Source organism: Ambystoma mexicanum, chromosome 10 (assembly GCF_040938575.1).
Source record: "Ambystoma mexicanum isolate Mex_15411 chromosome 10, UKY_AmexF1_1, whole genome shotgun sequence".
NCBI lineage: Eukaryota > Metazoa > Chordata > Amphibia > Caudata > Ambystomatidae > Ambystoma > Ambystoma mexicanum.
In genome coordinates, this window is record NC_090932.1 from 364,957,201 (window position 1) to 364,979,554 (window position 22,354).

The 22,354-nt window shown below is 49.7% G+C and overlaps 1 protein-coding gene across 1 annotated transcript in view; it reads left to right on the forward strand.

Moving 5' to 3' along the window:
* LOC138491435 (nucleoplasmin-like) overlaps positions 1–22,354 on the forward strand; it is a 405,174-nt gene that overhangs the window by 285,072 nt on the left and 97,748 nt on the right. The window lies entirely within an intron of this gene.

Sequence of the window (22,354 nt, forward strand, 5' to 3'; positions counted from 1 at the left end):
TTTGATCATTTTCATGAAGACTTCAGATGAGGATTGCAGCGAGTCTGCCCTGTGGAGAGCACTGGTGCTGGTGGACTAGCCCATGAGCGGTGGATGGGGAGGCTACCCCCCCTGGTATCCCCTGGTAGAGATGTACCTTCTCTTATGAAGAGTGGGTGAGGATGGCCTAGTGCGATGTCTCCGACACTGTGCATGCTATGAAGGAGCTCTGATCGATGGTCCTTGACTTAACTTTGAAGGTGAAGACCTTGGAATAGAGTGTGTCAGCATCCTGAAAAGAAGGCACACAGGAACAACATTAGGATGCTGGGTCTCCTGGAAGGAGTGGCAGGCTGGAATAATTATGTGGATAATCTGTTGCTGCAGAAAATTAGCCCTAGCGCGCTGACCCAGGGATTCACAGTGGAAATGGCGCATAGATCTTTGGCAAAGAAACCATAGATGGGTGGGACGCCTGGAAGTGATGCTGTGGTTGGTGCCTATACAGACTCGTTGTGAATGACTTGAAAGTGGTGACCTGGAATGCGCGGGCTGAATAGCTACCTTAAACCCAATAGCGTGGGATCATAATTACGTAGGAAGCGCGTGAAGACTCCCCTCACTGCTGCCAGAAAGGCTGCTCTTTTGGGAAAGTGGGGAGGGGATGGGGATGGGTCTACCTATTCTAAGGGGTTTCTGGCCTGGGTGGGTCCCACAGTGCATTTTAGACGCCTGGATTTACAATCGGTTGAGGGTAGAATGCTACTGGTCCATGTGTACGTGATCCATGGGTATGTAGAACTCTGGTAAATGTGTATTAACACGTATGCTGCTAACCACAATGCATCTAGTTTCTTTTGCTCCCTCTGTGTGCGGATGGCCCATTTCAGGAATGTTCTGTGTATCTGGGAAGGATATTTTAACTGCACACTAGACCCAGTGCTAGATAGTTCTGATGATAAATACGACTGCCCGGCCCTACCGGCATGAACCCTCAGCAAAATATTAGCTGTCCTGGAGCTCGTTGACATTTGGAGGCTGTGAATGCGGACCACAGGGTTTATTCATACTGCTTAAGCCTGCACAATGTTTATAAACGCATTGACTACCTGTTGCCTGAGGCGGATCATGTGTAGGAGTTCCTTAACACAACACTACATGGGCAGGGTATTGTTGGACCATGCCCTGTTGCTTACTACCTGGTGTACATGTAGTGGCCCAGCCCCTGTTCCGACTTGGAGACTTAGGGCGGAAGCACTGGCTGATTCTCTGTTTCGGGTCCACCTAGCAGATCCACTGGACAAATTCTTTAAGATGAATACGGGTGGAGTGGACAGCAATGACCTTTTATTGTAAACTTAGAAGGTGGTGATGAAGGGGGAGGCGATCACCAAGGCTGGGGGAGTCCAACTATCCGAAGCTTATATGACACTTGGAAAACTCACTAGTGATGGATAGGGTTGTGGAAGGGGGGGAACAAGCATCCCTTCGACAATAGTGCATTGGAGGCTGGGCAAATATGATTTTGAAATGTACACGGAGAAGCTCCATGAACAGTGATAAGATCGGTAGGCTGCTTGCCTGGTTGTGCCACGGGGAGCGCTGTGAATTTTTCATAGATATTACGAGATCCGACATGGGGAGGTGAGGATTGCGGACAACCAGATTGTGTCTACTCGGTTACAGATTGCACTGCCCCATTTGATGCAGGAGCAGGTTGCTCTCTTAAACTCCTTGTTGGTGGAAAGGGAACTGCAGGTGGAGGGGAGCGGAGGGTGGTAATCTCGTCTATTTGGCAAAACGCTGGCAGCGGATTGGCTCCCTGCTGAATTTTACAAGGTGTATGTTGAGGTTGCCCCAAGGCTTTTGGAGATGTTCCATTTGGCCCATGAAAACTGGATGATTGCCACCCCCTCCCCCTAACCCCCTCTCTCCCCTCTCCACCCCCTCCCCCCCACTCTCAGTATGAGAGTCTGTAATAATGCCATTTCTCAACCCTGGTAAGCCTCCGCATTGTGAATTATACAGGCGACTAGCTATACTTAATCAGGATCATAAACTCCTCACCGCTTCACTTGCGGAAAGGCTGCGTCAGGTGATTACGATGGTTATGCATTCTGATCGATTGGGCTTTGTACCGGTTAGGAACACGTAATTGAACATATGTCATAGATAGGACCGGGGCACTGAAGGAGCATTGCGCTGTGGTATCTCTGGATGCTGTCAAAGCATTTGTTTCGGTTCACTGGGAATGGATATGCTGCTCTTCGACAGTTTGGGGGTGAGGAAGGATTCTTATGGTGGATCAGACTCATCTACACATCACCCAGAGCTACAGTGAAGACTGGTAGGATTATTTCAGATGCATGGGATGTGGGAAAGGGCACTCAGCAGGGCTGCCCGCTGTCACCTATGTTGTTCATCCTGGCATTGGAACCATAGATGGAGTTCTTTAGAATGGAGTTCACAGATGCAGGTGTGGTGGTGGATGGCACCAGCCACATCATGCTCCTCTATGCTGATGATATGCTATTGTATGTTTAGAATCTGGAGTGCAACCTACCTTATACCCTTGAGGTATTTGACAACTTCTGTGTGCTCGGAGGCATAACTAGAAGTTTGAGTAAATCTGTCTTTTTCCCGCTGGCAGCGTTTGAGGGTTGCAATCGTTTGCTATGACTGAACTAGGGCTGAAATGGACTATTGAAACTTTTACATATCTGGGGGTAGATAGCTGTTGTGATGTGATGCCTCCCATGAGAGTAACACTGTGAACATTTGGAAGGTATAGCGAGATCTAGGGGGTTTGGGAAGAGGGTGTCCATGAAGGGCTGCACCACTTTGGTTAAAAAATGGTGGTTCTCCCTCGCTTTTTTTTTCATAACATTTTATTGGGTTTTTATAAACGATCATTACAATGAGCACAGGGACAGCAGATCAACAATCACAGAGCATAGTAAAATGACATTGACTCTAGGTAGGGGCAGTAAGGGGGAGTGGGGGTAGGAGGGTCATATTGATGGAATGAGTAATCATGTCCGTAGGCCGGGGACCAAGGATGGGGGTCAGTGGGGAGGGTTGATTTGGAGCCATCTGGTTAGTGGAGGCCTTCTGGTGAGAGCCGGTAATTTGGAAGCGTAGTCCATGAATGGGTCCCAGATGTTTAAGGCTCTGTTCAGAGAGTCAGATCGGATCACTGTGATTTTTTTCGGCGACCGCTATGTCCCAGCATTTCGCCCACCAGAGTGCCACTGAGGGACCTTCCTTATCTTTCCACACCCGGGCCATGCTAGTAGGTGTGAGCATAGTCGGGAGGTATGGCCTGAGAGTGGGAAAGCGCCATCACCAGTGTCTCCCAGTAGGATGATTCCGGGGTCCCAGGGGATGGAGAGGCCAGAGGTGTCCTTGATATGTTTGATTACCTCTCTCCAATACAGTTCAGCCTTCGGGCACGTCCATTCCATGTGGAATAGTGAGCCTGGTGTCGCGCAGCCGCGCCAGCATGTTCTGGGGATGTTCGGGTTGGCTTTGTTGATTTGTGCAGGGGTTATATAGTACCTGTAGCAGGGTTTGTAGCCCCCTTCCCTATTCATGATACATTGCAAGCTTTTATGCAGCCTAGTCCAGATTTTCCCCCAGTTTTCAATATCGATTTCTTTGCCCAGGTCCTTCTCCCATTCAAGCATGTATCTTTTTTTTATAGCTGGATCTGCCCTATCTAGAAGTCGGTAGAGGGTCGAGGTTCTGCCTTTGCTGGTAGGGGTCATGAGAGATAGTTCCAATGCAGTTAGTTCTCTGGAGCATTTCTCTCTGGTCGCTCTGTGGGATAGCCAGTGTCGGATTTGGGCATACCGGAATCTTTCTAGTTCATTCACCCTAAATTTTGCTTTGCACCTTTCGAATGGAATGGGTGTACCTGCCTCTCGGAAGTCCCTGGTTATTTGCAATCCTCCCTCCCTCCATGGTTGGAAGTTCTGTGGGGACATGCCTGGGGAGAATTCTGGGTTGTTCCATATGTGGGTTAGGGGGCCTAGAGAGCCACGAACGCCCCATTTTCAGAGTTGCAACTTTCCAGCAGCGGGTAGGTGTGGTAGTGCGGAGGGTGGGACCGGGCACCAAGCTTCTTCGAGATGCGTCCATTTCGGTGGGTCTGATTCTTGGACCCATGAGAATGCGTGGGATAGTTGCGCTGCTAGGGTGTATCTGGCCAGGTCTGGGACTCCCAATCCGCCCTGTGCTATCCCCCTCAACATTATTCGTTTGCCGATGCGGGGTTTCTCCCCCCCCCCCCCCCACCCCAATACAAATTCTTGGATTTTCCTTTGTAGGGCTATTAGGGCTGGGCCGGGGATCTGAATTGATAGTGCTGTGCAGTGGTATAGCCATCTAGGGAGTAAATTCATTTTAATGGCGGTAATTTGCCCAAACCAGGACATTTCCTGGGGTTTCCATCGTTGAAGCTCTTTAATCCGTTGCGGAAAGTTGCTGGAGTACAGGCATAGTGGGTCATTGGGGATCTGTACCCCGAGGTACGTGATTGGGCCTGTTGACCATGGGATCGGCATGAGGGGACTGAGGGAGGCTTTTTCTTGTTTAGATAGGTTGACTGCGAGTGCAGCGGATTTCTTGAGGTCCACCTTGAACCCTGATAGTGTCCCGAAATCTGTAATCTCCTCCCACAGGGCGCACAAGGACTCTGCTAGATTTGATGCCGTTATTAAAACATCGTCTGCATACATCGCTATTTTGTATTCTCGATTACCCACGAGTATCCCCTTGATGCTAAGGTTTTGTCTGATTTTTGCTGCGAAGGGCTCCATGGAGAGAGCGAATATTAGTGGTGATAGTGGACAACCCCGTCTGGTGCCTCTTGATATGTGAATTGTCTCTGACCTGGTGCCATTGACACGCAGCTGCGTGGTGGGAGCCTGGTAGTTAGCCATTACCCATGTGATAAAGTTTGGGCCAAAGCCGAAGTGCTCGAGAACTGCCCGGATGTACCCCCAGTCGACCAGATTGAAAGCTTTGTGAGCGTCTGGGAAATGACTGCCATTCCCTCCTTTAGTCTACGGGCGCTTTGGATGATATTTATCGTTCTCCTAATATTATCATGGGTCGCTCTTCCTGGTATGAAGCCCGTTTGGTATTGGTCAATGAGGGATGGCAGGATCGGGCCTAGCCTGCTAGCCAGCACCTGGCGAAGATTTTGCCATCGTTGTTGAGGAGTGAGATTGGGCGATAAGAGGGGGCCAATTCGGGGTCTTTCCCGGGTTTGTGCATTAAGACTGTGAGCGACTCTGCCATTGAGTCGGTGCCTAACTTCGAGGATAGTAAGTAGTTAAATAGGGCTGCAATTTGGGGAGCGAGGATTCTGGCAAATTGTTTATAGAGGTTTGCGGACAGGCCGTCAGGGCCCGGGGCGGCGGTTTTGAGAGTTTTTATGGCTTCCATAATTTCTTCACTGGTGATGTGGGATTCTAAAGCTTCCAGCTGGGGTGTGTCATTAGAAGGCGTTGCGCGTAAGTAATCAGGCAGGTTGTCTAGTGTGGTGGGATTACCTGACATAATAGCTTTGTGGTGATTGAGTAGTTCTTCGATTTTCTCTGCCTCGGAGTAAAGCAGTTTTCCGTCTTCCCCTTTTAGTTTTAGGATGTTGTTCTGGGGAGGGGCGTAGCCTGGAGCTGATGGCGGACGGACGCTGATGTGCTGAGCTCCGGCCGAGACGCCGCATCACGATCCTGTATTGGTGCGAAGCAGACACCTTCTGACACTAGAAGTCGCTGTGTAGGTGTGGGAACCGACCTGCCACAAGGTGTGTCGAATCGCTGGCGGAATCGGAGCGGTGAACCGCTCATACGCCCGCCCGCACTTCCCCTGCCTCCCGCAACTGCCTGGGCCCAAGATGGCGACCGCCACGTGAGGCCGCAGCGACCCGAGAGGGGGCCGCCTCTGCTCCCATACCCCCAACGGCGGGTGCCTGCGCGACGACACCCCACCGACACATGAGCCGCCGACAACACGCCAGATAGCAGCCACGAATCCGGCTGTCCCAGCCCAACCCCGAAGGAGTCTGCATCGGCGGAGGAGCCGTGGGGCCTCGGGGAGGACCCACGAGACGAGAGCGCATCGCAGCGGCAGGCCCCGAGTGGCGACCCAGCAAGCCTGAGGTGAGGAGACCAGTGGGGAGTGTAACCAGAGGAAGTGCATCCTGGTCTCCCCGCCCCACCAGCACCCAACAAGGCGCCCGCTAGCATGAACGATATCTGGGCCGGGATGTGGCTTTGAGGGGGTGCCCAGCGCAACACACGCATTGCGCAACACCAGCACACCCCAGCGGGCTACCCCGGACACTGAGACCCTTCCCCCCTCGACCCGCATTGCCCAAATACCACACCCCGGAACCCTGTGGGGAGACGCACCGTGGACCTTACAGCCGGAGGGGCTGGGGGTGTGCAGTCCCTGGCAGCCACAACCCTGCACTGCGCCCTGACCCGCCACGGACGAGTGCCGGGAGTGCCTCCTCCCCGGCCCACGCTGAGCATTATAAACCCCAGCTTCCTTAGCTTGGTTATCCCCAGAACTGGGCCGCAGCGCTGGGGCAACACCAGAACCATTGTGGGAACCCTCTACCAAGACCAACGGCCAGGGTTGGGGTGGAGACTTCAGCATGGGCTCCAGAAACAAGCCTGCAACAATGGACACTTATGTCACGACTAGGGCTAAGGACTCCGCCGTTCAGTCCTCTGCCATCCCAGATCCCCCACAAGCAAAAGAACCGGACTCCACAGCGAACCAATCTCAAGTGCTAGAAGCCATAGCGTCACTCCGCACACATATAGACTCAAAAATAGACGAATTCCAATCTGACATCCAGCTGGTGCGCCACGATGCCAGGAAACTAACGGAGAGAGTGACCAACAATGAAACAACCATAAAGGAAACGGCAGAAGACAATGTCGAACTGAAAGCTAAAGTTATGGACCTTGAGAGAAAAGTCGCCATTCTTGAAGCGAGGGCCGAGGAGGCGGAGGGACGGGACAGACGGGGCAACATCAGAATATTGGGCATCTCGGAGGGCGACGAGGGTCCTAACCCAACAGCGTACATTGAATCCCTGCTGCAACAGGAGATAGGAGCGGGAAAACTCACACAAGGATAATTGCGAAAGTGCTCAATTTCCAAGATCGGGAAACCATCCTACGGTACTCCAGGGAGATGGGCCCAATTGAACGCGGCAATGCCAAAATAATCATTTACCCAGATTACACCCCGAAGGTACAGAGGGAAAGGAACTCGTTTGTGCCCGTTAAGGCTAGGCTCAGGCAACTAAACTTAAAATACATGCTGCTCTATCCATCGAGGCTTAAAGTCATCTACAAGGGCTGTGCAATCTTCCTGGAGTCCCCTGCGGCCGCTAACATGTGGATGGAGGATAACAACCTCTCTGAAGGAACTGAGGCCCACCCCAAGGACAGCTGAAAATGAAACCAACCCGCAGCACATAAGTAACATGAACGTAGCTTCCCTGCAACCTCAAGCAACCAAGAAAGTAACATACACTACTGATAGCCAACTTTGATGCGGCCCTCGCTTGGCCCTCACACCAGGCACAGGCCCCCGCCCCCACGTATAGATCAGGTCAGGCCAGTTGCCTGACCGACCATGCTCGAGCCTGACACCCGGACGGGTTCCGACGGCCCGAGAGCACCCGAGCACCGCAAGAATGATGCAGTAGCTGGGCGCACCAGTTCCAGTTTTGTAGTTGTTCATGTCAAGACTGCCCTCCTCATGAAGACCACTAATCAGACTATAGCGGACCACTGGCCAGAGGCTGGAGCCTACCACTTTGCATCGGGACAAAACACCGGTAACGCACGATCAAGTTACAAGACGGGCGAGAAGCCTTCCACACCAATAATCAAAGCTGAACAATGGCGACACGACTCAAGATAATCACGTGGAATGTTAGAGGGATGGGATCCTATCTGCGTAGGAACCGTATACATTCATACTTGAGAAGGAAGCGGGTATCCATTGCCCTCCTGCAGGAAACACACCTCACAACTGATGTCACCGACAAACTAGTGGGCTACTGGGGCGGCCAAGGCAATGGTGCCTCCTACTCGAAGTACGCAAGAGGCGTTTACACATGGGTTAGCCCGGACACACCATTTCGCCAGATGGGGATGGAGGCCGACCAAGAGGGCAAGTATGTCATAGTCTGGGGCATGCTGGAGAACTTTCGATTATGTATCGTGAATTCATATTTCCCCCAACATGGCATACCTGCTCATCTCGAGCAGCTGTATGCCAGAATCACACACCACAGGGAGGCCGCTTTCCTGTGGGGGGGAGACTTCAATTGGGTGATGAATGAGGAGCTAGACAGGACTGCAACCCCACGCACCCTCAATAACCCTGCCTCCTGTGCCCTACGCAACGCGGTGGGAGATCTGCATTTGGTCGATATTTAGCGAGACCTACACCCCACCGACAGGGCTTACTCTTTCGACTCCGCACCTCATGGCCTGCACACGACCACTTCTTCATAGCCAGCAAACTAATCCCCCAAGTTGAGTCGGCGTCCTATCAGGGCAGGTCGATCTCAGATCATTCCCCCTGTTAATGCAGCTCTGCCTGAAGGGCCCTAGGCCCCCCATCCCGATGTGGCGCATGCCGACGGAAACCCTGACGGACTCCGCATTTAAGGAGACCCTAGGAGAAAAACTGGAAGAGTACATAGAAATCAACACAGGATCAGTCGAGAAATGGAGCATGCTGTGGGAAGCTATGAAGGTGGTAACAAGGGGTGTGATAATAGCTGAAGCTGGCGGAATCAGGAGGCAACTGAGAGGGGATTTGGAGCACAGGGAAGAAGAGATTAGGCACCTATAGGGAACTCTACCCCCGACCATTGCGAGTGAGGCCAGGCTGAAGGAGATTAGAGAGGACTCCAGGACTGCATGGGAAAGACTATCCAAGTTCGACTTCTCTGCATGGACTCTCATGGCACACAAGGAAGCAGATAAGCCAGGCAGGATACTCGCCTGGTTATGCAGGAAGGAGAACCCGCGACAGCCCCTCAGAGAGATCAAAGATGAGGATGGTATAACGCAAAGATCACAAGCAATTAACGATGTCTTCTCAAACTTCTACGCCAAACTCTATGCTCACAACGAGCGGATCCCTGAAGCGGATATTAGAGATACCCTGGATGAGATGCGCTGGGAGAAGCCATCACACTGGAGGACATATCGGAGGCGATCCGGTCCCTCTCCACAAACAAGATCCCTGGGACTGACGGCCTTATCCCGGAATTCTACAAGGCCTATGAGGGGATCCTAACCCCGATACTGCATGGAGTGTACAAGGAGGCATACGAGACCGGGACCCTGCCGAGCAGCATGAGAGAGACCCTCATAATACCAATGCTTAAACCAGGTAAACCTGCCGATGAATGCGACTCGTATCGCCCCCTGGCGATGCTGAACTATGACGGCAAGATCCTCACAACTATACTAGCCAACAGGCTCTCGAAGGTAATTGGATCCCTGATACACGAGGACCAGAACGGCTTCGTTCCAGGACGCAACACCACTGCCAACCTAAGAAGGCTACAACACGTTATGGCACAAACAGCGGAGCGCCAGGAAGATCTAGCTGTGCTCTCACTAGATGCCATAAAGGCTTTTGATTCAATATTTTGGGAATGGCTCGTTGCAAACCCTGAGGGAGTTTGGACTCGGAGAACAATTCATCCGGTGGGTAGAGGTCCTCTATAACGACCCGGTGGCGAGGGTGAAGACTGGAAGTATGGTGTCGGAGGCTTGGCCCATCCAAAGGGGAACCAGGCAAGGGTGCCCACTATCGCCGATACTGTAAATTCTGGGCCTGGAACCAGTGGCAATTTATTTCAGGAGGCAGCTTATTCGACTGTGGCATCAACATCGGCGGAATAGATAACATCATCTCCTTGTACGCCGACGATGTCCTTCTATATCTACGGAACCCCAGAAAGAACGCACCCACTGCGCTGGACATCCTCGACAACTTCGCCAAATACTCTGGGATAAAGTTTAGTAGACAGAAATCAAGTTCCTTTCCCCTTGCAAGACTCAGAGGGAAAGACATCGAAGATTTGCCCGAGATTGGGATTCAATGGCAGGTGGAGGCCTTTCGATACCTGGGCCTCACCATCGCGCACTCCCCACTTTCCACTCACGAGCGCAATACTGAAACTGCATTGTGCGGGGTACGCAGATCCATCAGATTTTGGTCGAAACTTCCTTTTTCGGTGATGGGCAGAGCCGCAATATCCAAAATGATAATATTGCCAAGGTTCCTCTATTACTTCACCAACATTGCGTACTATATCCCCCCTCCCTTCTTCAGGAAACTGGAATCCCTGCTTCGAGACTTCCTATGGGGCCAGAAGAGAGACAAACTCACCCTGCACATCCTCGCGCTTCCCCATGCTGAGGGCGGCATCCAACTGCCCGAATTCCAGAGATACTATCTGTCGGCACAACTAACACATGTCACCAAGTGGCTTTCGGATGAGCCCTCGGCTGAGACTGGCCTCCTGCACCGGCTGATCACGCCAATGCACGCCAAGGAGGTAATATGGAGTTCACTGGTGGGACCCCCCGACCCACCCATGATAGTGACGCTGGGGAGACAGGTCTGGAATAAGGTTAAATCACTGCTTGGCCTTCAGCACCCCTCATGCCTGAAACCCCCACTCTGGCTGATGTTTGCAAGACCCCCCTTGAACTGCCAATGATGAGGAGCTGGGAGACCTGCGGTCTCTACACATGGGGAGACCTGTTCGACGAGGGCTCATTCAGAGACTTTGACTCGCTTCAATTAAAAGACGGGCTCTCACCAGGCCAGTTCCTATGGTACCAGAGGGTGAGACATGTAGCCAAGGCAAAATGGAACACATGGCCCGAGGAGCCGGAGACGCACCCTCTTGTACAGGAAATGGACAACCTGAGCGACGGCTGGAAGCCGACATCGAGACTATATGCCCAAATAAACGCCTGGTCTAACCCCAGAAGTGCGCACCTGAAAGAGAAGTGGGAAGCTGACATTGGAACCGAAATCACGGAGGGCGAATGGGCACGGGCCCTGCTGCAACCGAAGGAGGTTTCACGGAACGCCAGGTTCAGGATGATTCAGCTGAACGTTCTCCACAAGACCTATATGACACCGCACAGAATATCCACCTTCAACGGCAGCATTCCCTCGACGTGCCCATGGTGCTCCTCTGAACACGCCGACATGATTCACATGTTCTGGACCTGTCCCAGATCACAGAAGCTCTGGCTAGCTGCCGAACAGACCTGCAGGAAAGCTGGACTGGAAAGGTACGAATGGACCCCCAAGGAATGCCTCTTGGGCACCTACCCGAGACTCAGTAAAATCAGGCATCTAGTCAAACTTATGGATATGGCGTGCATACTCGCGAAGAGAACAATAGCGATGGCCTGGAAGTCGCCTGCAGGCCCGCGATTCGGACCCTGGATCAAGGAAATGGAGAGATGGACTGCCGCAGAAACCAGAGCCTGGGAGGAGGGGAACAGCAGAGGCAGAGAAGATGTGAGTGCCACACTAGAGTCCTGGAAGGCTCTCATGAGAGACATGATCTTCTCGACGAATTTCAAACCCCCCTGAGCAGAGCGTTATGGCATGAACTGCAATTTAGCCATCCTGATGAGACCACCAAACCTGCGCACACCCTGGTGCCACCCCCCCGAAGACTGGCACGGAGAACGACCGCCCCGATACTGAGTCTACACGTGCCGAGTGGACCGCACTATAACAGCAGGAGAGAGGACAGTCTAAGTTGTTGTTATTGTTGTTTTGTTGTCATTTGTTGTTCAATTGGCGAATGTGTCACGCAATCAATATTACGAGCCATAACCTATGCCTAACTGCTTTATGTATGACCTTAAATGCCAATAAAAACATTTAAAAATAAAATTAGGATGTTGTTCTGGGTGCGGATCTTACTCAGTTTATGCGCTAGCACTTTGTTCGCCTTACTACTTTTGCTGTAATAAAATTGCCTTGTAAACGCTAAGGATTTGGCCGTGCGGTCAGCGCAATGCATTTCAAGTGCTGTTTTTGCTTTTCTCAGGGCTCTGTCTGTTTTTCTGGAGCTGTGTAATTTCAGTTCATTCCCTAGTTGTTTTACTTTTTCCTCCAGCCTGGTTGACACGATATTTGAGTTTCTTCTCTGTTCTGCACCGGCACTGATCAACGTGCCTCTGACAACTGCTTTCATTTCATCCCAGATAATGTGGATGGGCGATGTCTCTGTTGTGTTTTCCTTGAAGTAGTTGGAAATAGTTTCTTCGGTTTCTGCTCTGATACATATATCTCATAACAGTGAGTCATTGATCTTCCAGTGTCTTTGAGGGGCTGCTTTTGGCCTGAGATAGCCAGATTAACCGAGACTGGGGCATGATCCGATATCATACCTGTGTGGATTTCAGCGTTGTTAACACAGGGGAAAATGACTCCAGAGATTAGTACGAGGTCTATTCGTTAGAATCCTTTGTGGACGGAGGAGTAGTGGGTGTAGTCTCTTGCAGATTCATTGACTAATCTCCAGGCATCAACAGATTCGGTTTCTCTGAGCAGCTTAGCCATGGATGGAACATGAGTAAAGTCTGCGTTTGTAGGGGGTAGAGTCTTGTCCATTTGTGGATTTGGCATGCAGTTGAAGTCCCCGCCCATGGTGGCCTTCGCAGAATGCTGTGATGGTAGATGTTAGGTTTGCTATGAAATTAGCTTGAGATGTATTGGGGCCGTAGATCGAGATAATGGTGATCGGGAGTTCTTCGAAGAGGCCCTTTAGGAGGAGGAAGCGCCCATCTGGGTCTCTCTTTATGGTGATCTTTGACAATGGGATTTTGTCGCTTAGGAGAATTGCTGCTGCTCTTTTCTTTTGTCCCGAGGAGGCGAAGTATCTCCTTTTTATACCTGCTGAATCTCACCCGGCCTTCGTCTTCTTGCAGCAAGTGGATTTCTTGGAGAAGTATGATGTCTCCCGATAATTGGCCCAATCTGTGTTCCACTGATTTACGTTTGCGTGGAGAGTTTAGGCCTTGGACATTCCAGGAGAGGGTTATTATATCATTGGTTTTGTGTATCATGATAGATGTGCCTCTGTCCATGATTTCCCCCCCCCACCCCACCCCGGGGTTGAGAGTCTGATGGTGAAGGGTGATTTCTGCATTGAGCTTGTGGAGATATCGTTGTTGTTACGACGTGCTGCTGTCTTGAGTGTAAGGCCAATGTCCGGAGAGACAGGTGCCCCCCTCTATAGCCTGGTTCCAATGAAACCCAATTATTCCCCCCCTCCCTCCCATGAACAAGAACAGGTAGGAGAACTGTCATCCTACTGCCACTGGGGAACTGGTGGCACCTAAGCGCATGACAATGGCCAACTGGGCCACTTATAAGGATTGTGTTGGAGCTCGAACGTTGCTCCCGCACTGTCGGCGAAAATGCACGTGGTGTTCCTTGTGGGCTTTATCCTTCTGAGGACATAGTTTCAAGCTCATGCGGGTTAAGTAGAGTATCTCAACTTGAACATGGTGGTCCACAAGGGATATGTGTCAGAGGCTTAAGAGTAGGGGCGTTGTAAGGTTATTGATGGTTGATCATCCTGGTTTGTTGTCTTTCTTGGGGGGACCTCGTGGTCTGCGTCGCCTTCCCGCTTTTGACCATTCTCCTATGGAGGGTTTGTCCTGCTGGGGGTGGATCGGTTCCTCGGAACCGGACTTGTCGCCCGTGCCTCCAAGGCCCATGAATTTCATTGCTTCTTTTGGTGAGCTGATTAGCTTCTGAGAGCCATCCCATTTGAATCTGACCGAGGCAGGATATCCCCATTGGTATAGTTTGTTTTTTAGGTAGCCATTCGGTTAATGGTTGCATGGCTTTTCGCTTTTGAAGTGTGGAGGGGGCCAGGTCTTGATAGTGAGATTGTGGCTCCCCGGAAAGTTATGTCACATTTGCCTCGCTTCACGCATGATGTCTTCTTTTAGCTGGAAAAAGTGGACCCTGACAAGGACGTCTTGAGGGAGGTTGGACTCCAGTCTCGGGGATGTTCTGTGTACTCGGTCCAGCTCCAGGGGTGAGGTGTCCGGGAGGGTGATTATGAACCTGAGGAGTTCAGAGACAGAGTTTTAATTCTGCGTCTGTGATTGAGGTAGGTAAGCCTCGTAGGCGGATGTTATTCCTCCAAGAGCGATTTTCTGCATCTTCCTGTTTGGATTCTAGGAGGTTGCATCTCGCCTCCAGGGCTGTTATCCGGTCTCTGTCCAGTTCCACTTCAAATCTTTGGTCACAGACCTCAGATTCCAGCTCGGCCATTCGGTATTCTATTTCGCCCACCCGTTTGTCCAAGATTGTGATTTTCTTTGTGACCTCTTCTGTGCTTTTGTGTATTTCTTTAGTTGGAGCTGATAGGAGGTCTTGTAGGTCGGTTTTGGTGACCGTTTGGGAGGGATCTTGGAGAGAGGTGGGTGCCGCAATCGTGGGATTGTTGGTGGAGTCTTCTGGGGGGGGTCCCCCTTTTTAGATCTGTCGGTCGCTGAGATGGCCATAAGGGAGACAATGTCCGTTTGTTTGGAAGCTTTGCTGCTTCTAGACATGCTGATGTGGTAGGGCCTCTGTGGTGGAGTTATTCTCGGACAGGGTCTTTAGTATCACCTTGCAAGAGCAGAGTTTGGGTGCCCCCGCTGAGTTCCAGCCCAGCCAGGTGGTAAATAAGATGACTGGGGGTGATTAGGACAAGCTGAGGCGATCCAAGAGTGATCGATCGGCGAGCTGGACTGGGGCTCAAGTGGTGTGGGGCCGTAGAATATGGCGCAGGCGGATCAAACCACCCTTCCCCACTCCTCACCTCACAGGATCTGCTTTAGCGATGGCGGCGGAGGGCGTTGAGGAGTCGGGAGCTCTGCGAGGAGGATGATGCAGCAGTCCGGTGCGTAGGCGTTTGAAGTGTTGGGAGCTCTTCGTTCCGTACCCGCTGAGTCGTGGGTGTAATGCTGCAAGGACAGATGCCTCCTTGTGCGACGATCCTATGAGTGTCGGGTTGATGGACCGGAGCCTGGACACTGTGTAGCCTCCCTCTGCCCGGGGCCCCTGGCAGATTCGAGGATCCGCACCCAGCGCTCACGGGTGGGGGGGGGGGCGCGGGTGCTTTAGTCTTCGTGCGGGAGGAAGGGTGGGAGGAGCACAGGGCTACGAGTCTCAGCCGGTGAGGCCGGTCCGGGGACACCTCGAGGGCGATGGGTTTCTCCTGCCTTTGCAGCGGGATGTGTGCCGGTAACTGGGCTCGCTGCAGTGAGACCGATGCAACTGATGCGTGGGTGGTGCTGAACAGGGGATCCGGAACTGCCGCCGCCGGGCACGGTCAGGAGGTGTAGGATAGTAGGCCGACAGGGCGGGAGGGCGAGCTGGGAAGGTTAGGCGGCTTTAGTGGCATAAGCGCACCTGCCCCTCCCCCCTATGTAGAAGCCTCCGTGGTTCGTAGTAGTGCCGCCATCTTGGATCCGAGCGGGTCCCGGGAAGAGAAACGAGCCGAATTGCTATAAATTGGCCTCGGAGCGAGGACCCGCTTGGTTGATCGGTGCGGCGAGGTTCATGTACGATCTGTTAATGGCTTTCCATGTCAGGGTCTGGAAGCGGCGGAGATTGTAGTGGCGCCGCGGGCCATGCAGGAGCTCCTAGGAAGCCATACCAGTCACAGCGGCTCCGAGCCACGCCCCCATTCTCCCTCGCTTTTATACCATTTTACGAATGTTCCATTCAACATACCCAGGGCTTTTTTTCAGTCTCTGAATGTCAAGAGAAGGTAGCACTTATGGGGGCCTGTAACGCATAAATTCACATTGGACACCACGTGTATGAGCTATGAGGGTGGAGGTATCAAACTCTCGCACTTCGAATTGTACTACCTAACGGGACAAATTTATTTTCTCCCTTGGTGGTTGTCAGATGAAGCCACTTTAGACGCCTGATGCAGTCTGTCTGTCAACGCTGAAGGAGATGTTATGGGTGGAAACCTGGAGGTTTCCAGACTGCTCCGAGCTCCTGCAGTTCGGGAATAGACTTTGGCACAGGACCCTGAAGTTGCTTGGCATTTGAGATCCTTACTACCCTAATGTTCCTGTCGCTTGGATCTCTGAATTATTAGGACGTGCTGTGAGGACAAGGGAGTTTCCGTGGGGGGGCTGGGGGGAATATGTTCCTGGGAAGGTCCCCTCATGGCATTCTCAGCATTGGTAGTGAAACACAGAGTGCACCCTGGCCAATTTGTGGTAACGATTATGGTATGAGAGGCTGGTAGATGGGAGAGCTTGCATGATGAGCCAGAACCCGATTGTATGCTAGCATTGCTATACGACTTAACTTAAGGGGGACCTGGTGTCTCAAGATTTTATGGTAGGCTGCGTGTAGGACTTTGTTGGGGGGGTGGAGGGTCTCTGGGTGAAGACAATATGGGAGGAGGATCTGGGCAAAGTATAGAGTAAGCAGCATGGGTAAATGCATTCTTACACATACAAGGAATGCCTGGCACATGCTCATTCATTTGCACATTATACATAGTGCGTATATGGCCCCCTTCAGGATATCTAGGTACTCCCAGTCGGAATCCCCTTGTTACCACTGATGTGCCGATAAATCAGACTTGATGCATATGTTCTGGTCCTACCCAGAGGTGTGGTAATTCTGGTCTGCAGTCTGATCAAGAATTAAGTGTGGTATTCGGTAGGTTTCAATGGACCCCTGAGGGGTGATTGCTTGTGATGTACCCCCACCTGAAGGCCACTAAGCATGTTACCAAACTACTTGATTTGGCCTGCACATTGGCGAATTGTAGGATTGCTATGATATGGAAGTTACCAACTCAGCCACAATTTGGATCCTGTGGGGGTGGGGCTGATCTTGAGCTTTGGTCAATGGCCGAGACTAAGCTTTATCGGTCTGCAGATAAAGGTTCTCAAGAGGCGAATGATAATATCTTGGCCTGAAACTCTTACAGTTGCTGTTTTTCCCCCTCTGATAATCTGCCTCTTTGAAGACCTGGCCACCAGTGTATCCACCATCAAAGTAGCAATACGCATCAGAGCACAGTCCTTTTGAGGGGAGGAAGGCTGAGTCAGATTCCACGGGCAGACCATGCATTTTAGTTAGGTGTCAGACTTCATTATGGGGCTCTCCTGTCCCTTGGGAATCTTTATAGTTCATGGCAATGGTTGACGGTAAGCTGCTGTTTTTATGCTTTCTGAAAGAGATGGCACTGGCATGAAGTAATTCCAGTCATGGTACTATATTGGCTGTATTCTTTTAATTCTTTCCTCCTTGTTGGTGAAAAATGTCAAGCAGATTTAAAAAATCAAAGTTAAGGAGCAGAAAAAAAGGAGATTGCCCAGCCTCAGGTAAGGTGGGGAGTGGACAGTGCATGGACCTTTGTGTTGGGGAGGAGCCATTCCATGAAGAGGAGGGTCTTGAACTCCTCCCTGCCCTGTCGAAGCAAGTTGGATGTTGATGGGGAGGCGGCTCCAGAGTCTTGGAGCATAAACCGAGAAGGCATGTCTTCTATTTTTTTTCAATCCGGCACATAGCCATACTTTTGGTGTATCGTAGGCCTCTGGAGATGCTGAGGTAGCTTGGGGACTTCAGAGCGTCATCCTTGTAGATGATGCAGTAGGATTTAAAGGTGATTGAAGGGGAAAAAAGAAATGGGAGTATAGGTTTTATATTTTTCATTACAACAAAGCAGGATTTGGACAGAGCATAGATTTGGCTCTTTAATGCAAGGGTATTGTAGATTATGATTTCCAGATTTCTGACTCATTGTTAGTTAGGACCATTTTCCTAAGCTTTCCTGCCAAAAGGACTGGGTCATAGGATTATGATTTTGGTTTAGAAATAGTATCTTGAGTCTTATCCGGGAAGTTAGCTCCTAAGCAGTTCTCATCTAAATTGGAGTTGAGGATTCTCCTCATGATCCAGTTCAATCAGAATTTGGATATCCACATAGTGGTAAAAGGTTAAAACTTGCTGAGGAATGATTTCCATTAAATGATGCATGAATAGAGAGGGTGACAGTGCAGAGCCGTGTGGTGCACCACATGTTACAGAAGACAATTTTGAGTAATATTGCCTGAGGTGAACCCTTTAAAATCGTTCTGTTAAACAATGCGTTCACTTGTAACGGGGGCTCTGAGGCCAAAATCAGATGGCCTAGAGAGACGAATGCAATGGTCCACTGTGTCGAATGCTGCCAACAGATCTCATAGAATTAGGATCCTAGAATGATTTAGATCTGTTAGTTCTCGGAATATGTCAAAGATTGCTGTATGCATGTAGTTGGTGCTTCCCAATGGTCTAAATCCAAGTTGATGCAAGTGGGTGGCACACAACGTTCCTTGCGGCTGGCCATGCACTCTGATGCTCTGTATGTGGCTCTCCTATTGCTGGTCTGAGTGATCTGATACAGAAGCCTGGCTGGAGGCTCTGGTGGACTGTTCTGTTGCGGGCGGTCTGCCCAGAACTTTGCTGTATGTTGTTGCTTGAAACGAACAAAAAAAAAACAGCCAGTATTTTGATGAATCTGTATTGGATGATCCACAGTACCACTGCCCAAACCACATGTAGGCATATAGGGATTGAACATGAACTGGCAACCTCCCAACTGCCATCTTCAAAACTGGGGTCAGAATGGCTCAATAAGAAGTAGTATGATTTAGAAAGGCAGAGATGTTCAGATGTAATTTTAGTTTTGAATCAAATGAAAGCTTTACCCTGCATCCACATACATTTTTCCACTAATTATGGCTCTGTGCTCAGGATATACCAAAGTTACAGATGCCGATGTGTGCGTTTACAAAAGTCCACATGCATGTAAACATAGCCTTGAAAAGTGATGCAACCAGTGTTTTGATCATTCTTCATTGTAGTCGCCATTCTATTGGAACTTCAAAGATGCGTAATTAGTTTATTAATAAAATCAAAATAAGTAAATCCATTTAAACAAATAGACCTTCTGTGCAACCATGTGTGTTTCTTGTCCAGAAATGGCAGGGAGGGGCGTGTTGAGAAACCATATTGGTCACAGGTTCTTAAAAAGAACTGTATTCAATAAATATAAATTGTGCATGCCTGATTTTGGGGTCGGTGGAAAATTACCCCCCACCCCCAACTAGTCACCCGATTTTAAAACATACTACAAAATGGTAAAGGCAGCACCATGGCGCAGTATGGGGTTTCTCTGCCTAACCCAGGGAAGACTGCAGTCCAAAGGAATGATAAGGTAATTTGTTATGAGAAGTCTGCAAGAATGGGAAGTTTTGACTTGCGTGCTGCACTGCCGTCGCTTGTATTCATCATAATTAATTTGTTTTATTCAAGTTACATTCAAAAAACATGTTATCATCCAAATAGTTCCTAAATCGATAAAATCAATAAAACTCAGTATATACAATGGGTTGAAAGACAATTCATTAAATTAATAAAATATCATTAATAGCAAAATGATGTATAAAGGTCTCATTAAACACCAGTAATTTGGCAGTTCTCAAAATCACATGCCTACTTACTTGAAGTTCTTACTATATTAATTTCAAGGGCAGCCGAGGTAGACCTTGCTGCCATTATGGACTGCCTTAACCATGCCCGATATAGGTACTTGGAAACAAAGTACACAGAAGTATCTGATGTACTTTTACAATATGATCATGCCTCCAAGGTAGATCTAATACTAGTCTCCCTGAGCAGTCCCCCTAAATTCCGAGACCTTAAAAACATAGTACACTGCAGTTTATTTACCACTTCACACATGGGACCAGTTCCTGGATTCCAACCCCCCTAAGATAAGTCGTTAACCTAAGGATGCCCATCCTAAATTGCATGTAAAGGGCTTACGCGTAAGGGGCTGGGGGAGGAGGGGTGATCTCACCAAGGTACTTTTCATAGCCAAAGTCCGTCTTAGTCGGGAGATAGTTTGGACCTAATTGCAAGGTGTTTAAAATATTCTCCATTCTCCTTCTTGAAAACACCACCACAGCCTTCTTGATACTGTTGGAGGCTAATTTATCAATCCTGGGTAGAGTTGACCACAAGGTAGGCTTGTCCGGTTTGCAGAAAGTATTCTTCACATCTATAATCCAAGGTTGGCTTTCCCTACCCCCTTGCAGATCCATTACATGGGCTAGGGCCTCAAAATAGCACTCATGGCCTGGGGGGGACCATAACCTGGTCCAGTAGAGGACAGGTTTAAAATGAGCTGAATCCTCAGTGGGACATAGATCTGTTTCTAGGTGTGAAATTGCATTGGGGACGAGCCGTGTGGGAGCAACAAAAGGTCCTCAAGGCATTTGTTTTCCACCACCAAAAGATTGTGAATTTTGAAATAGCTCGAGATGTCTGCACCATAAAGGGCAGAGGGAATAGCCTGCTTTTGGTACAGCTCAAGTGTTGGTGATATTCTTCCACCACCATGATGGGAGTGGAACCATCTTGCTGCTCCACTAGGTTTTTCTAGGCTGAGGCATGCCTGATCTATTTGGAAAGACCACAGGCAGTTCTCATTAAAACTAATCCCTGTGTAGTCGGAGAAACAAACTTGTTCAAGCCTACGGTCAGTGACACTAATATCCAGGGCAACCCTTTTTGAAATCCTCATCCTGAAGACCATTGTCTTCGTCTTCCCTGCCTTTAGTTTAAGCCCAAGCTCCTTGCATCGTTGTTTGTATTAGATGTGTGTTTACTCTGAGGTGCGCGGAGTACCCGAGAAACCATTAAAAGCCACATGCCCCTAGTTCATAGGAATAAGAACGTAGTCTCTCTCAAGGAAGAAAATGTAGGCTGAAGGGTATGAACAGTTCTCCAGAACTGATAACTTTCATAGATTCACCTGTTGAATATTCCCCTTCGGCAGGCTGGGAATCCTTGTACATTCATAAAGCAGTTTCAGTGGAAAGACAAGAAACTGCACTCCTTTTGGTGTTCTATCAAACTAATTTTGCCCCATATGCACTCTTATCCAAAAGCCACTGTCCTCTTTAACTCCATCCCTAGAGGCCATCTTCTGATTCTTTACTGCATGTTCAGGGTTGGGGATCCTCTCCAGGGTTCTCGCTTAATTTTTAAAAGAATCCTTCAAACTGTGACAACCAGGTTCATCTCATTTTACAACTCAAGTACTTTCATATTTTGGGGTTTGGGAGATGTTTCCCTCAGTGCGTACACCCCCAAAGGGTAGCATAAAGTTCCTGGTGGTCCCTTTGGGTTGAGTCCACTGAAGTGTTCACAATAACCTCGCCATGGCTGATCCCAAGCCTAGAAAAGCATGCTTGAAACGTGCTCCACCTGCAACTTCAAAACACATATATGTGGAGGAAAAGCAAAAGGAGTGCAATTGCTGCATGTACCCTAAACGTTATATGAATACCTGCTCCATCCGTCAGTAACTCTCCACCCAAACCGTGAAAGACGGCCACAGACGACCTGCTGGATGTGGGTAATGTTGTCTCAGTGTCTTCAGTAAAAGCAAGATCACACACAGAGCCATCCATGGACAAAAGGATGAGTTAGGAAGATTTCACATGGGCTCAAAAGCATTCATATAAACCCTTACTGCCTACTAAGCCTGTTTCCTCCTGTGTCGGCTAAAAACTGCACAAGTGATTGAAATCACTGTAAAAAAATGCGACCATGAAACAGTCCATGTTAGTGCATCCACTGATGATTCAAGTTGCTGCTCAGACACCTACCGCAAGGTTGACAAGTAAGCCCTTGCTGATGCCTCTGTCAAAGAAATCTAAAACCTTGACTGCCATAGCATTGAAGCCTTTGGCAGTAACACAATCAACCATTGCCTTTGGCAGTAACACAAACAACCATTCTGCCGACAACAATCATGTTGACTACCTTGGCCTCAAAAACATGCACTTCAACTCACTAGTTTCCGAGTAGATGGAGACAAGGCATTTTGACACTGACACCGTATGTCCAACTTGTAATATCTATGCCCTCTGATATCCCTCCAGAGGACTTTCTTCAACACAAGATAGATTGAGACTTTGAGGTCTTGGAGGGAGTCGTCTCCGAGGAGGAAAAGGACAAGTTACAAATCAAGAGCCTACTTTGCAGCCTATACAACTTCCTACTATACCATTAAAGACTGCCAAAAATACTATCCCAACCAATGGTTCTTGCTCTGTCAGACTGGGCGTGAAGGCCATGATAACCAGTCGGGTGTTCGGAGTAAGAAAAACCTTTTTAAGGTTACTGACAAATAGAGAAATTTAAGCTTTTATGAGTCCCAGAGAAATAAGGAAGGGCTCTGAGA